Source organism: Hemiscyllium ocellatum, chromosome 45 (genome assembly GCF_020745735.1).
Source record: "Hemiscyllium ocellatum isolate sHemOce1 chromosome 45, sHemOce1.pat.X.cur, whole genome shotgun sequence".
Lineage (NCBI taxonomy): Eukaryota > Metazoa > Chordata > Chondrichthyes > Orectolobiformes > Hemiscylliidae > Hemiscyllium > Hemiscyllium ocellatum.
In genome coordinates, this window is record NC_083445.1 from 24458875 (window position 1) to 24473894 (window position 15020).

General features: G+C 43.1%; 1 protein-coding gene across 10 annotated transcripts in view; it reads left to right on the forward strand.

Annotated features, from left to right (window-relative positions):
* LOC132835946 (uncharacterized) overlaps positions 1-15020 on the forward strand; it is a 147088-nt gene that overhangs the window by 29884 nt on the left and 102184 nt on the right. The window lies entirely within an intron of this gene.

Consider the following 15020-nt stretch of genomic DNA (forward strand, 5'->3'; position numbering starts at 1 on the left):
TGTTGGCACAGTCGCTCAGTGGTCAACACTGCTGCCTCACAGCACCATGTATCTGGGTTCAATTCCATCCTTGGACAATTGTATCTGGGTTTGCACATTCTCCCGTGTCTGCATAAGTTTTCTCCAAGTGCTCGTTTCTTCTCAGTCCAAAGATATGTGTGTTAGGTAGATTGCCATGCTAAATTGCCCTTAGTACCCACAGATGTGCAGGTTAGGTGGGTTAGCCCTGGGGTGAATCTGGGTGGGATGTTCTTCAGAGAGTCTGTGTAGAGTCAATGGGCCAAATAGTGTGTTTCCACACTGTGGGGATCCTATGATTCATACATCAGAACAATGTGTTGACTATTCAGAGTCACTTTGTCTGGTTTAAACATAACCAAAGCCTTGCAGTAAACTATTAATCATCATATAACTGCATCCCCAGCAGCAGCTACTTATTAACTTGCAACCAATGTGGGAGAATTTATTGCTCTTTGTATAAAGAGTGGGTAAGGTGTGGAGCTGGAAAAAAGCACAGCAGGCCAAGCAGCATCAGAGAAGGGGAGTAAATGTTTCAGGTCAGAACCTTTCACCAGGAAGGTTGTCCTCTGATGCTGCTTGACCTGCTGTGTTTTTTCCAGCTCCACTCTTTATCCACTCTGACTCTCCAGCATCTGCAACCCACATTATCTCCAAGTTGCTGAAAACCTTACTGCAAAGCCTCTACCAAGGATACTAACATTGAAGAAGTTGCTCCTGGATGAGTCGAACTAGTCACCACGAGGTCTGCCATCAATGAGAACAACTTTCCTAAACTCTTCATCCATGAGGCTATATTCCCCATGGAAAATCCTCGCCAAGAGTCCACTTTCCATCCTGCCTGCATGCACTTCTCACGCAACATAAAATTGTTACTCCCTTTTCATTGGGATTCTTGCAAATTGTCCTGATGGGTACGGGATGAGAAGCTTTAAAAAAGTATTTTATAACTGTAATATTCCAATTCTGTACTACCAAATGACGATTATTAAACAACAGTGCTCCAAAATCTAAATGTTTGGGCTATGTTGATGGAGTAATTGTGTTGGTGTTTGCATTAGGAACCAAAGCCCCATGGTATGAAAATAGTGAGTTGTGTATCATGTTGTTCTTGGACCGTGATACACAAGTCATGGTACCTCTTAGATGTTTCAAAAACATTGTTGGGAGGGGTGTAGATTTTGGGCAGGATTCTTAGCCCATTGTGCATTCCATCCCCATTGCAGAGCTTAAGTGTAATGTAGACTGATACAGATAGGTTAAATTATGCTCCCAGTGTGGCACTGAGAGAATGTTATTTGGCAGCGTGCCTGCCTTAAAATGTAACATTACATATGTTCAGGTGAAATACATGTCTGTGTTATTTGAAGACAAGCAGGGGAGGGGTCCTCTAGTGCAGTAATAGCATTCCTACCCCTGGATCGAGAGGCTCTTGGATTAAAGTTCGACCTGCTCCAGAGCTGTGTAATAACAGAACTGTGTAAGTGTTCAGCACCAAAGCCACATTCAGATAGCTGGGGCTGGACCCAGTGGAGATGGGTGGGGTGGGGGCTGGGGAGAGGCCAACCTGCTCTGAGGAGAGCTCTACAATTTGTGGCTCAGTGAGTAGTACTTCCAGCTCTGAATCTGAAGCCTATTGGTTTATGTGCCCCTGCAGAGCCTTCATCACAAATCTGAAATCTTGGCTACTCCAGTGCAGTGCTGAGGAAGTACTGCATTGTCAAAAGCACTATATTCAGGTGCAATATAAACCAAGGTTCATTTAGCTGGATATAAAAGACCCCACGGTCTGCATTGACAAAGAGTAAGGGAGTCACCTCTGTGCCCTGTGAAAAAATTACCTACCAGCACCATCACCAAGGTCGTCTATAAGCACATTATTGCATTGCAGTTTGTGGTCTTCCTGAGTGCAAATTTGGTATTGTGTTTTCCAGATTATTACAGTAACATTACTTTAAAATAAAAAGTGCCTTCATTGGCTGTAAAGTGCTTGGTGGTTGTGAAAGGTGCTATATAACTGCAGGTCTTTCACAAAACAGCCAACAAAGGGATGGGGAACACATATAAAATGTCAAAGCAAATCAGGCAGCAGCTTTTCATTGGAGACTTGGAGAAATTACAGAGCGCGTTTATTGGGAAGGAGTATCAGCAGGAAAAAGGGATAAATAATAGCTGGAAGTGTAAACAAAGATATGATTTTTTTCAAAGCATAGCCTCTCTCAAACCCTTCCCTTCAGGGAATACTGGGGAGAGGGTGTCAGGATTTCCAGGGTAACTAGCAGCTTTCTCAACCACCTCCTTTCATAGCCCACAAGCCCTGAGGTAGGATTTGAATCCAGACAGTCTAACCCAGAGGTAGGGAGGCTACAACTGCATCCCAAGACTTCCTTTGTGAAGATAATGATGCAAAACCATAGATGGGGACGTAAAAGAAAAGAATGAAGTTAAAGATGTACTTGAGAATATATGGTTAGGATCAGCACAGTTACACATTATCTGGGAGATATACAAAACAAGCAAAGGTTCCTGCTAACTAGGGGTGTGATGGAAAACCATGGTGGGTCCATGGTTACGGGGTGCTGACCATATAAGAGCAAGGAACCCCAACCACGCACATCTTCCTTCACAACCAGATTGTTAATGCAATCACCGTCTCTGAGCAGTCCCTTTCGCCTGAGCAATGAAGGGACCACTGTTTCAAGTCTAAAGCTTGTAGACTCAATAAGACCTTGTAACATGTCTTACTAAGATAAGGTGTTATTTCTCACGTTTTTATTGCTCTTTGTTGGAAGAGTGTAGGTTAGGTGCATTAGTTAGGTGTAACTGTAGAGTAATAGGGTTGGGGAATGGGTCTGGGTGAGTTACGCTTCAGAGGATTGGTGTGGATTTGTTGGTCCAAATGGCCTGTTTCTACACTGTAGATTCTATGATCTGGATCATTAATATATAAAGTGGAAAGTTGTGGTCCCAACATTGAGCATTGCGGAACACCTCTTGTCACCTACTGCCACCCTGAGAAGGACCCTTTTATCCCCACTCTCTGCCTTCTGTCAGGCAGCCAAGGTTCTATCCATGCTAGCACCTTGTCTCTAACACCATTGTCCTTTATCTTACTCAGGAACCTCCTGTGCACCACCTTGTCAAAGCCTTCTTGAAGTCCAGGGAGGTAATCCGTTGGCGCTCCTTTGTCTAACCTGCTCATTACTTCCTCAGAGTTCTAGCAGATTTGTTAGACATGACCTCCCCTTGATGAAACCATGCTGGCTTGGACCGATTTTACCATATACTTCCAAGTATTCAAAAGTCTCACTCTACATGATGGATTCCAGGATCTTACCCATGACTGAGTTCAGGCTAATCAGTCTGAAAATTTCTATCTTTTGCCTTATTCTCTTTTTAAATAGGGGTATCACGTTAGTGATTTGCCAGTCCTCTGGGATCGTCCCTGATTCTAGCGATTCCTGAAAGATCACCACTGATCCCTCTGCTATTTCTTTAGCTATCTCCTTTACAACTCTGCAGTATAGTCCGTCTGGTCCAGGTAATTTATTGACCTTCAGGCCATTCAGTTTTTCTAGCACCTTCTCCTTGGTGATGACCACCATACTCAGCTCTGCCCCCCTCGCTCTCTTGAATTTTTAGGATATTACTTGTGTCTTCAATGAGGACTAACGCAAAGTAATTGTTTAGTTCCTTAACCACTTCCTTGCCCCCACTATTATCGTTCCAGCAACCAATTTGCATTTCTGCCTCTCTTTTGCCCTTGATATATCTAAGGAAACTCTTAAGTCTTCCTTTATATTACTGGCTAGCTTACCCTCATACATAAGCTTCTCCCTCCTCATTTCTTTTTTTGTTGCTCTCTTCAGAAGCTTCTGAATCCTCTGGTTTCCCATTGCCCTTCACCTCATTACATGTTTTCTCTTTTGCTTTTATGTTATCCCTGACTTCTCTAGTCAGCCATGGTTGCCTCATCCTCCCTGCACCATGCTTCTTTTCCCTTGGGATGAATCTCTGCTGTGTCTCCTGTATTACTCCCAGAAATTCCTGCCTTTGCTGTTCCATTGTCTTTCCGGTTCGGCTCCTGTCGCAGTCAATTCTAACCAGCTCCTCCCTCATGCCTCTGTATTTGCCTTTATTCGGCCATAATACCATTACCTCTGATTCTGTCTTCTCCCTCTCAAATTGGAGAGTAAATTCAATCATAATATGATCACTGCCTCCTAAGGGTTTCTTCACCTTAAGCTCCATTATCAAGTCTGCCTCATTGCGTAACATTAAATCCAGTATTGTCTGTTCCCTAGTGGGCTCGTAGATGCAACAAATTCCTTCTCTTACTATCCATCACCAACCTGAGTTTCCCAGTCCAACTACACAATGAAATCCCCTATGATCACTGTAACATTGCCTTTCCTACACACCTTTTTTATGTCCTGTATACCTTACACCCCAACTCTTGACTACTGTTTAGCGGCCTGTACATAACTCCAACTGTAGTCTTTTTTAACTTTGCTGTTCCTCAATTCTACCCACAGATTCTATACCGTCCGACCCTGCTTTGTTTCCTCCTGTTTATTTAATTTCATTTCTTGCTCATAAAGCAACCACATCCCCTCTGCCCATCTTGTCATTAAGATGTATATCCTTAAATATTCTGCTCACAATCCTGATCCCTTGCAGCCACATCTCCCTGATGCCCACCACGTCATAGCTGCCAGTTTCGATCTGCGCCACAAGCTCATTTACCTTATTGCTTATACTGCGTGCATTCAGATATAACACTTTCAATCCTGTATCAACCATCCCTCTTATTATCATCCATTTGTCCAGCATGTTTGAAGTTTGATAGCTAACCCTTTTGAGATATTCTGTTCTATTTATGTCTGTGCTGGAGATTTTAATAACCTCTCCTGAGTTCTGCACTCTTACCTTCACCTTTTATTCGGGTTTTTAATTTCTCCTATATCTGGACACTCCCACCTCATTTAGTCTAAAGCACTGTCAACAGCCCTCATTGTGCGATTCACTAAGACTCTGGCCCTAGCACGGTTCAGATAAAGACCATGCCATCAGAACAGGCCCTTTCTTCCCCAGGCGCATGTGAGGACTGCAGATGCTGGAGATCAGAGTCTAGAGTGTGTTGCTGGAAAAACACAGCAGGTCATATAGCATCCAAAGAGCAGGAGAGTTGATGTTTCAGGCAAAAGCCTTTCATCAGGAATCCTGATACCAATGTCCCATGAATTCAAATCCATTTCTCCCACACCATCTTTGAGCCACGCATTTACCTGCTTAATCTTATTGACCCTGTTCCAATTACCTCGTTGTTCAGGTAGTAATCCAGACATTATTACCTTTTTGGTTCTGCTTTTTAATTTAGCTCCTTGCTATTCATACTCCCTTAGCAGAACTTCTGCCCTAGGTTTAACCATGTCATTGGTACCCATGTGGATCACGACCACTGGATCCTTATCCTCCCACTCCAAGTTCCTCTGCAACCCAGATGAGATATCCTGAATCCAAGCAGCAGGCAGGCTACACAATCTTCAGGACTCTCATCCCTGATCACAGAGAACAGTGTCTATGCCTCTAACTATACTATCCCCAATTACACCAAAATTTCACTTCTCTCCCCCCATTTGAATGGCTCTCTGCATCATGGTGCTGTGGTCTCTTGGCTCATCCTTCCTGTTCTCAAACACACGAAGCAAAATTCTTGGACCTATTGGACATGAACAGGGGATAAGGCTCCTGGATTCCTCTACCTGCCTCACTCACAGCCACACCCTCCTGTCCCTGAGCACTGGCTGAATTCAAGTTAGTTTAAGGCGTGTGTGTGACTGTCTCCTGAAACACAGCATCCGGGTAACTCTTTCCCACCACCTCCTGTCTCAATGTTTGAAGCTTAGACTCTAGCTCATCAACTCTAAGCCAGAGTTCTTCCAGCAATGAACATTTACTACAGAAGTGGTCTCTGGGAACCACAATGGGGTCCACCAGCTCCCACATCATGTAGAAGCAACACTTCACCCTCCATCCTTATTTAATTAGTTTTGAATTTGGATTTTTATTGAATTTAACTTTTTGTATGTCATGTCATGCTTGTGCATGTCATGACCAATACATTAACAAGATTCAATTTAACACAGATTCAAATTTAACATACCCCTTATTAGCCAATCAAATCTCAGGTGCCCTCCTGTGGCGTCACTTTTCAGTTTCCCCCTCAGAATGAGAAACACTTAACTTCTGAGACTGCTCTCCATTCGCTCCCACTCAGCTCCAGTCCCAAACAGCAGGTCCCAAATCCACGAGTTAAATTTTTATCATCTCTTACCTTCCCAGACTACTGTCCCTTCACTACCGCTCAGCTCCAGTCGTCCTGAATGGCAGAGCAGACTCAATGAGCCAGATGGCCTTCTCGTGCTCCTATTTCTTATGTTCTTAGGTCTACCCTATTTAAGATCATCATAATCTTATACATCTCAATCACGTCCCCTCTCAATCACCTCTTCTGTAAGGAAAACAACCCCAGCCTATCCAATCTCATGACATAACTGAAACTTTCTAGCCCAGGCAAAATCCTGGTAAATCTCCCCTTCACCCTCTCTAGTGTTATCACATCTCTCCTATAATGTGGATTTCAGAACTGCTTACAGTCTGTACCTGTGGCCTCACCAGTATTTTATAGTTTCAGCACAAAGCTCCACTGGCTAAAACTCTGTGCCTTGACTAATAAAGGCAAGTATCCCTTATGCCTTCTTAACCACTTTAGCCACCTGGCCTGCTACCTCAAGGGACTGGTGTACATGCAGGTCCCTTGGATCCTTGATGCTTCCCAGAGTCCTAATATTCATATGTATTCTTTTGCTTTGTTCTTTTCAAGTGCACCACCTTAACCTTATCCAGATTGAATGCCATTTGCTACTAATGAGCCCATCTGACCAGCTTCTCACTATTTACCACACCAGTGTTTGTATCGTTTGTGAACTTACTGGTCAACCCTCCTCTGTTCAAGTTTAAATCATTTATATAAACAGCAAAGGCCCCAAAACTGACCCCTGTGAGATTCCACTGAACACAGACTTCCATTTGGGAAAAAAACCCCAACCGTTGCCCTCTGCTGCCTACCAATCAACCCAATATGGATCCAATTTGCAAAATTGCCGTGGATCTCATGGCTTTTACTTATACTATCAGAATCCCACTCAGGACCTATCAGAAGCCTTCCTGAAATCTAAATTGACTACATCAAAAGCCTTGGCCTTGTCTACACACCTGGTCACTTGTTTGGAAAGATACAGCCAAGTTGGGCAGACGTGACTTTCCCTTAGCAAAACCATGCCGTCAGTTCTCGATTAATCCCTGCCTGTCAAAATGCAAATTAATTCTGAAGAGCTGGTAATAATTTCCCCACCACTGAGGTTCAAGTGGTCAGACTGTAGTTCCCTGGTTTAATCCTCGTTCCATTCTTGAAATACAGTACAATGTTGGCTGTCCTCCAGTTCTCTACCTCCTCTTCTGTGATCAGCAAAGAATGTTTTACAAGCACCCCTGCTAACTCCTCCCTTACCTCACTCAACAGCTTGGGGCAGATTCCATCAAGATTTATCATCTTTTAAGCCTGCCAAACCACTCAGAATCTCTTCTTTATTTAACATAATTTCTTCAGTTGTATCACAGACCTACCTGATTTCTACATCCACATCATCCCTTTCACTAGCGAACACTGACCCAAAGTATTCATTTGAAAACAAACCTACATCCTGTGGTCCCACACACCAGTTACCACTGTGGCCCTTAATGGGTGCAATTCTTTCCATTATTATCCATTTGTTTAATGTAACTGTAAGCTAATTTAGGATTTTTTTTATTTTATCTGCCAGCATCCTTTCATATTCCTTTGCACATTCTGTTTTTCAGGACTTCTGTTGTCTGATTGGTTTCAAAATATGCTGCTCAAACAAACTATCTTGAATGCATTCTATGAGTTCCCCATTGATGCTACTACAATCTGATTTTTCCAGTTTGTGTGTAGATACATGACTATCCAAGATCTCTGTAATTCACCAATTTTACCCTCTTGTGCATTCCTGTTCACAGGATTGGTATTGCAGTGCTGTATCCTAGCAATCTACATGCACTGTCTTTGGCAAAAGTGAGGACTGCAGATGTTGGAGATCACAGTTTCAAGATTAGAGTGGTGCTGGAAAAGCACAGCAGGTCAGGTAGCCTCCGAGAAGCAGGTTCAGCCGCATTTGGAGCACTTGACAGAATTCTGGTCACCACATTACCAAAAGGACGTGGAAGCTTTGGAGAAGGTACAGAGGAAGTTCACCAGGATGTTGTCTGGTATGGAACATGCTAGCTAAGAAGAGAGGTTAAGTAGATTAGGATTATTTTCATTGGATAGCAAAAAACTTTTTCCCAGAGTGGGGGACCTCAATTACTAGGGGTCACAAGTTCAAAGTGAGAGGGGAAGTTTAGTGGAGATATACGTGGAAAGTTCTTAATACAGAGGGTGGTGGGTGCCAGGCATGCATTGTCAGTGGAGGTAGTAGGGCTGGGAATGATAGTGTTATTTAAGATATGTCTAGACAGAACATGAATAGACAGGGAGCAAAGGGATACAGATCCATAGAAAATAAACAGCAAGATAGAAGATCTGGATTGGTGCAGGCTTGGAGGACCTGTTCCTGTACTGTAATTTTCTTTGTTCTTTGTTTTGGAAGACTGTAGATTTTTGATCATTGGGACCCTTTCTGGGGAAGATGGGACCTGAACAAGTTGGACAGGTATACCTGAATTGGAAGGAGTCCAGTATCCTTTCTGGGATGTTTGCTCATGGTGTTGGGAAGATTTTAAACTAATTTGGTATAAGGATGGGGCACAGAGTGGATGTAAAGTCAGGCGCAAGGTTCAGTCAGACATAGAATGCATAGTAAGACAGCCCAGCCGGCTGATATGACATGGACATGGTCAGGCACATGGGGGAGTGGCAAGCTAAATTATGATAATTTTAATGCAAGGAACCTGACTAGTAAGACAGATGAACTGAGAGCTTGACCAATATTGGGAATATGATATAGTTGCACTCACTGAGACACTGAGTGGTTAGCACTGCTGCCTCATAGCGCCAGAGACCCGGGTTCAATTCCCAACTCAGGTGACTGTCTGTGTGGAGTTTGCACATTCTCCCCATGTCTGCGTGGGTTTCCTCCGGGTGCTCTGATTTCCTCCCACAGTCCAAAAATGTGCAGGTTAGATGAATTGGCCGTGCTAAATTGCCTGTAGTGTTAGGTGAAGGGGTAAATGTAGGGATTGGGTCTGGGTGTGTTGCGCTTCGGCGGGTCGGTGTGGACGTGTTGGGCCGAAGGGTCTGTTTCCACACTGTAAGTAAGTAAGTAAGAATGGTTCATGGAATGGCCGAGTGTCAGCTCAAAGGTCCAAGGTGCAGAACGTCCAGGAGCAATAGGGAGGAATATAAGAGAGGTGGGGATATTGCATTATTGATAAAGGAGAACATTACTGCAGTAATGAGGGGTGATGTCTGAGTTGGCTATTCAAATGAGACTAACTGGGTAAAACGTGGAAATAGATAAAGGGCCTGCGCTAACAGGGCTCACAACAGCCAGAGAACAGATATGTGGTCAAATCAGAAAGGTGTGAGAGGAATAGGGTTATATTCAACATTGCTAATATTAACTGGTATTGGTTTAGTGTGAAGGGATTAGATGGGCAAAATTTTTGAAGTGCATTTAGGAGACTTTTTTTGTGCCAGTACGTTGACTGACCTATGAGAGATGAGGCAGTGCTGAACCTGATCCTAACAAATGAAACCAATCAAGTGGTTGAAGTGTCATTGCATGAGCATTTTGGGGATAGTGACCATAACTTTATAAAATTTCAAAGTCATTGTGGAAAGAGATAATGACCATGCAAAAGTTGTCTCTAAATTAGTGGAATCTCATTAGACTGGACCTGGCAGACAGTGACTTGGAGCAGCCACTTGTGTGTATGGAAAATAGGAGGCTTTTAAAATTGGTTGGTGAAAGTTCAGGGTTAGCATGTTCCTCGAAGAGTGAAGGGCAAGAGCAGTAAGTCTAGAGAACCCTGGATGTCAAGGGAGATCAAGAGTTTGATAAAAGAAAAAGAAGGAAGTGTATGTTAGACACAGAGCATTAAAAACAGGGGAGCTCCTTTAGGAGTATATAGACTGCAAGAGAAGAGGGGGCGGAAAATATCTTTGGCAGATAGGATTAAGGAAAACCCCAAGGCATTTTATAAGTATATTAAGAGCAAGAGCAAAAGAGTGGGGCCTATTAGAGACCAAAGGAATGTGTGGAGCCAGTGGACATGGGTGAGGTCTTAAGTGAATATTTCTCATCTATATTCACAAAGATGAAAGGCATTGTAACTGGAGATTTCAGTTGGGATGATGAGATTCTAGAGCATGTTTAGATTAATAAAGTGGAAGCTTTGGATATTGTTATGAAGGGGAGCTTGATTACCCCCCCCCCCACCCCAACAACTTGAAGCAAAACACTCAAAGAGGCTCACCTCGCCTCATAATCTGTTAAAAGAAGTGTCACCTCCTAATCTATTATAAAGGAGTAGTTAAATGAAATGAAACCTTTCACTCACTCTATAATCAACAAGTAATAATTTATTTTTCCAACTCCAGCAGTGAACAAATTAGCAAATCGAACAATTCTGCTCTAACTACTAATTATTCCTTAATAAAACAAAATTCTAATGGTATGCTCTCTCAATAAATACAAGTCCCACTTACATAACCACGCAAAAGAATTTAGTCTGTCAAAATTATAGCCAGGTTACATCTTCCAGACCTTTCTGTGAGTTATAAAGTCATAGAGGTGTACAGCATGGAAACAGACCCTGGTTGTCCATGCCGACCAGATATCCCGACCCAATCTAGTCCCACCTGCCAGCATCCGGCCCATATCCCTTTAAACCCTTCCTATTCATATACCTATCCAGGTGTCTATTAAATGACCAATTGTACCAGCCACCGCCACTTCCTGTGGCAGCTCATTACATACACATATCACCTTCTAAGTGAAAAAGTTACCCCTTAGGTCTCTCTTATATCTTTCCCCTCTCATCATAAACCTATGCCCTCTAGTTCTGGATTCCCCCACCCCAGGGAAAAGACTTTGTCTATTTATCCTATCCATGCCCCTTATGATTTTATTAACCTCTATAAAGCCAACCCTGGGCCTCCAACGCTCCAAGGCAAACAGCCCCAGCCTATTCAACCTCTTCCTATAGTTCAGATCCTCCAACCCTGGCAACATCCTTGTAAATCTTTTCTGAACTCTTTCAAGTTTCACAACATCGTTCCAATAGGAAGGAGACCAGAATTGCACACAATATTCCAACAGTGGCCTAACCAATGTCCTGTACAGCCAGAACATGATCCCTCAACTCCTGTACTTAATACTCTGACCAATAAAGGAAAGCATACCAAACGCTGCCTTCACTATCATAACTACCTGTGACTCTACTTTCAGGTGTTCTCTGCTGATCTTTTAAGAACATAGAACAATACAGCACAGAACAGGCCCTTCGGCCCTCAGTGTTGTGCCGATCTGTGAGCTAATCTAAGCCCATCTCCCTACACTATCCTGTCATCACCCATGTGCTTATCCAAGGACTGTTTAAATGCCCCTAATGTAGCTGAGTTAACAAGATTGGCAGGCAGGGCATTCCACATCCTTACCACTCTGTGAGTAAACAACCTGCCTCTGACATCTGTCTGAAATCCAATCCCCCTCAATTTGCAGCTATGCCCCCCTTGTACAAGCCAATGTCATCATCCTAGGAAAAAGACTCTCACTGTCCACCCTATCTTTCTGTGATCATCTTGTATGTCTCTATTAAATCGCCTCTTAACCATCTTCTCTCCAATGAGAACTGACCCAAGTCCATGAGCCTTTCCTCATAAAACCTTCCATCCAGACCAGGCAACATCCTGGTAAATCTCTTCTGCACCTTTTCCAATGCTTCCACGTCCTTCCTGTAATGAGGCAATCAGAACTGTACACAATATTCCAAGTGAGGCCGCATTAGCATTTTGTATGGTAGCAGAATGACATCACAGCTCTGGAACTCAATCCCTCTACCAATAAAAGCTGACACAGCCTTTTTAAAAGCTCAATCAACCTGGGTGACAATTTTATGGATCTCTGTACATGGACACCAAGATCCGTCTGACCACATCCACACTACCAAGAATCTTTCCATTGACCCAATGTTCTGCTTTCTTGTTATTCTTCCCAAAGTGAATCACTTCTCATTTATCTGCATTGAACTCTATTTGCCACCTCTCAGCCCAATTCTGGAGAGAAAGCAGCGTTAACATTCCAGCTCCAGTGACCCTTCTTCAGAACTGGGGCCCTTCCTGTTTGTTATGTCCATTAATGTTGAATGTAGAAGATTTAGGCCAGGTAATTACAGACCAGATAGTTGGACATCATTACTTGGCAAATTATCAGAAAAATTCGAAGGGACATGATTAATCGACGCTTGGATCAGCAGAGATTGATCAGGGAGAGTTAGCATTGATGTGTTGGAGGGAGATCCTGTCAGACTAATTTAACTGAGATTTTTTAAAAGGTGCCAACAAATATAACAATAAAGATAGAATATAGAAGGTACAATTGGTAGATTTGAAGATGACATGAAAACTGGTAGTGGTGTTGATAGTGAGGGAGATTGTCTCAGACTATAGTCTGATAGAGAGCATCTGGTAAATTGGGCAGAACAGTTGCAGATGGACTTTAATCCTGATGAGAGTGAGGTATTGCATTTTGGGAGATCAAATAATGGAAGGATTAACACAATAAATAGAAAGTCTCCAAGGGAGTATAGAGGAATAAAGATGTACAAGTCCATAGATACCTGAAGGCGTCAACACAGCTAAATAGGTAGGTTGATGGAGAAGGCATATGGATGCTTACCTTCTTCCCCCGAGTGAATGATTTTGGTGCAGGGAAGTTGCAATGATATAAAGCATTCCTCAGGATACAGATGGAATAATGTATAGAATTCTGGTTGCCACATTAGTTGAAGGACATGATTACTCAGGAGAGGGTACAGAGGATATTCACCAGAATATTGTCTGGGATGGAAAGTCTCCGTGATGAGGAGAGACTGGATAGACTGGGCATGTTTTCCCTGAAGCAGCAGAAGCTGAGGGCAGGGAACGGAATCTGACTGAAGTATACAAAATTATGAGATATATAGACAGAATAGATTGTGAGAATCTTTTCCCATGGCAGACGCATCTAAGCCCAGACTGCATACGTTTAACATGACAAGTAAAGGATTTAGAGGAAATCTGAGGAAACTTTTTTCTTATCCAGAGGATGTAGAAATATGGAATGTGTTGTCTCAGGGTGGTGGAACTGTGATGATGCTGCTCCTTTAACCAAGTTATGTTAAAGAATAAAGAAAGTTTACAGCCCAGGAACAGGCCTTCCAGCCCTCCAAGCCTGAGCCGATCCAAATCTACTGTCTAAACCTGCCATCCAATTACGAAGCAACTGTATCCCCCTGCTCCCCACCTACACATGCATCTATCCAGACACATCTTAAATGAATCTACCGTGCCTGCCTCTACTACCTCTGCTGGCAACGTGTTCCAGACACCCACCACCCTCTGTATGAAGTACTTGCCGCTTGTATCCTCCTTAAACATTCCACCTCTCACCTTGAAAGCACGACCTCTCGTTATTGAATCCTTCACCCTGGGAAAAAGCTTGTCTCTGTCCACCCTGTCTATACCCTTCATGATTTGGAGATGCTGGTGTCAGACTGGGGTGTACAAAGTTAAAAATCAGGTTATAGTCCAACAGGTTTAATTGGAAGCACACTAGCTTTCGGAGTGACGCTCCTTCATCAGGTGATAGTGGAGGGCTTGATCGTAACACAGAATTTATAGCAAAAATTTAGTGTGATGTAACTGAAATTATACATTGAAAAATTGATTGTTAAGCCTTTCATCTGTTAGAATGCAGTGATAGTTTCACTTCTTTCATGTGTAAATCACAAAACCTTTTTTTAAAAGTTGCATTCTCGGGTTAGCTGTTAACAATGGTGATAGCTAGACAATATGTTGAAGGTGCTGGCCCCCTGTGTTCGCTGTCTATGCCATGATGTTTAGATTGATTCTAATCTAAAAAGTGAGATAACAGAGTTTTACATAAATTCATGCAGTTTTTGAGCTCAGAGTTAGTTTTTGAGCAAAGTACAATGTAACTCTGCAAGTACAAATTCACCCCACAAAATATATGTGTGCATGTGGGCCTTTGTCTGTCTGTTTGTGTGTGTGTGTGTGTGTGTGTGTGTGTGTGTGTGTAGTGAGTGCAGACTGTCTTAAGTCTGTGAGGGGGTGCATGTGGGAGTGTGTGTGTCTATAAGGGTGTGTGTGGGTGTCTGTGTGCGCATCTATGTGTACCTGTGTCCTTGTGTATGTGTGAGTGTGTGTGTGTAGGAATATCTGTGTGTGTGTGGAGTGTAATGGTGATCACCTGTAATGTGACATGAACCCAAGGTCCCGATTGACGCCCTCCCTATGGGTACTGAACTTAGCTATCTGCCTCTGCTCAGCCACTTTTCTCTGCTGCACACACAGACGCACGCACGCTCCCACACTCACACATGCATCCCCTCACAGACTTAAGACACTCTGCACTCACTACACACACACACACACACACACACACACCCCACCCCAAACAGACGCACACACAAACAGACAAAGACCCACATGCACACATATATTTTGCAAAGTTACATTGTACTTTGCTCAAAAACTGCATGCATTCATGTAGAACTCTGAGCTCAAAAACTGCATGAATTTATGTAAAACTCTGTTATCTCACTTTTTAGATTAGAATCAATCTAAACGTCATGGCATAGACAGAGAACACAGGGGGCCAGCACCTTCAACATATTAGCTATCACCATTGTTAACA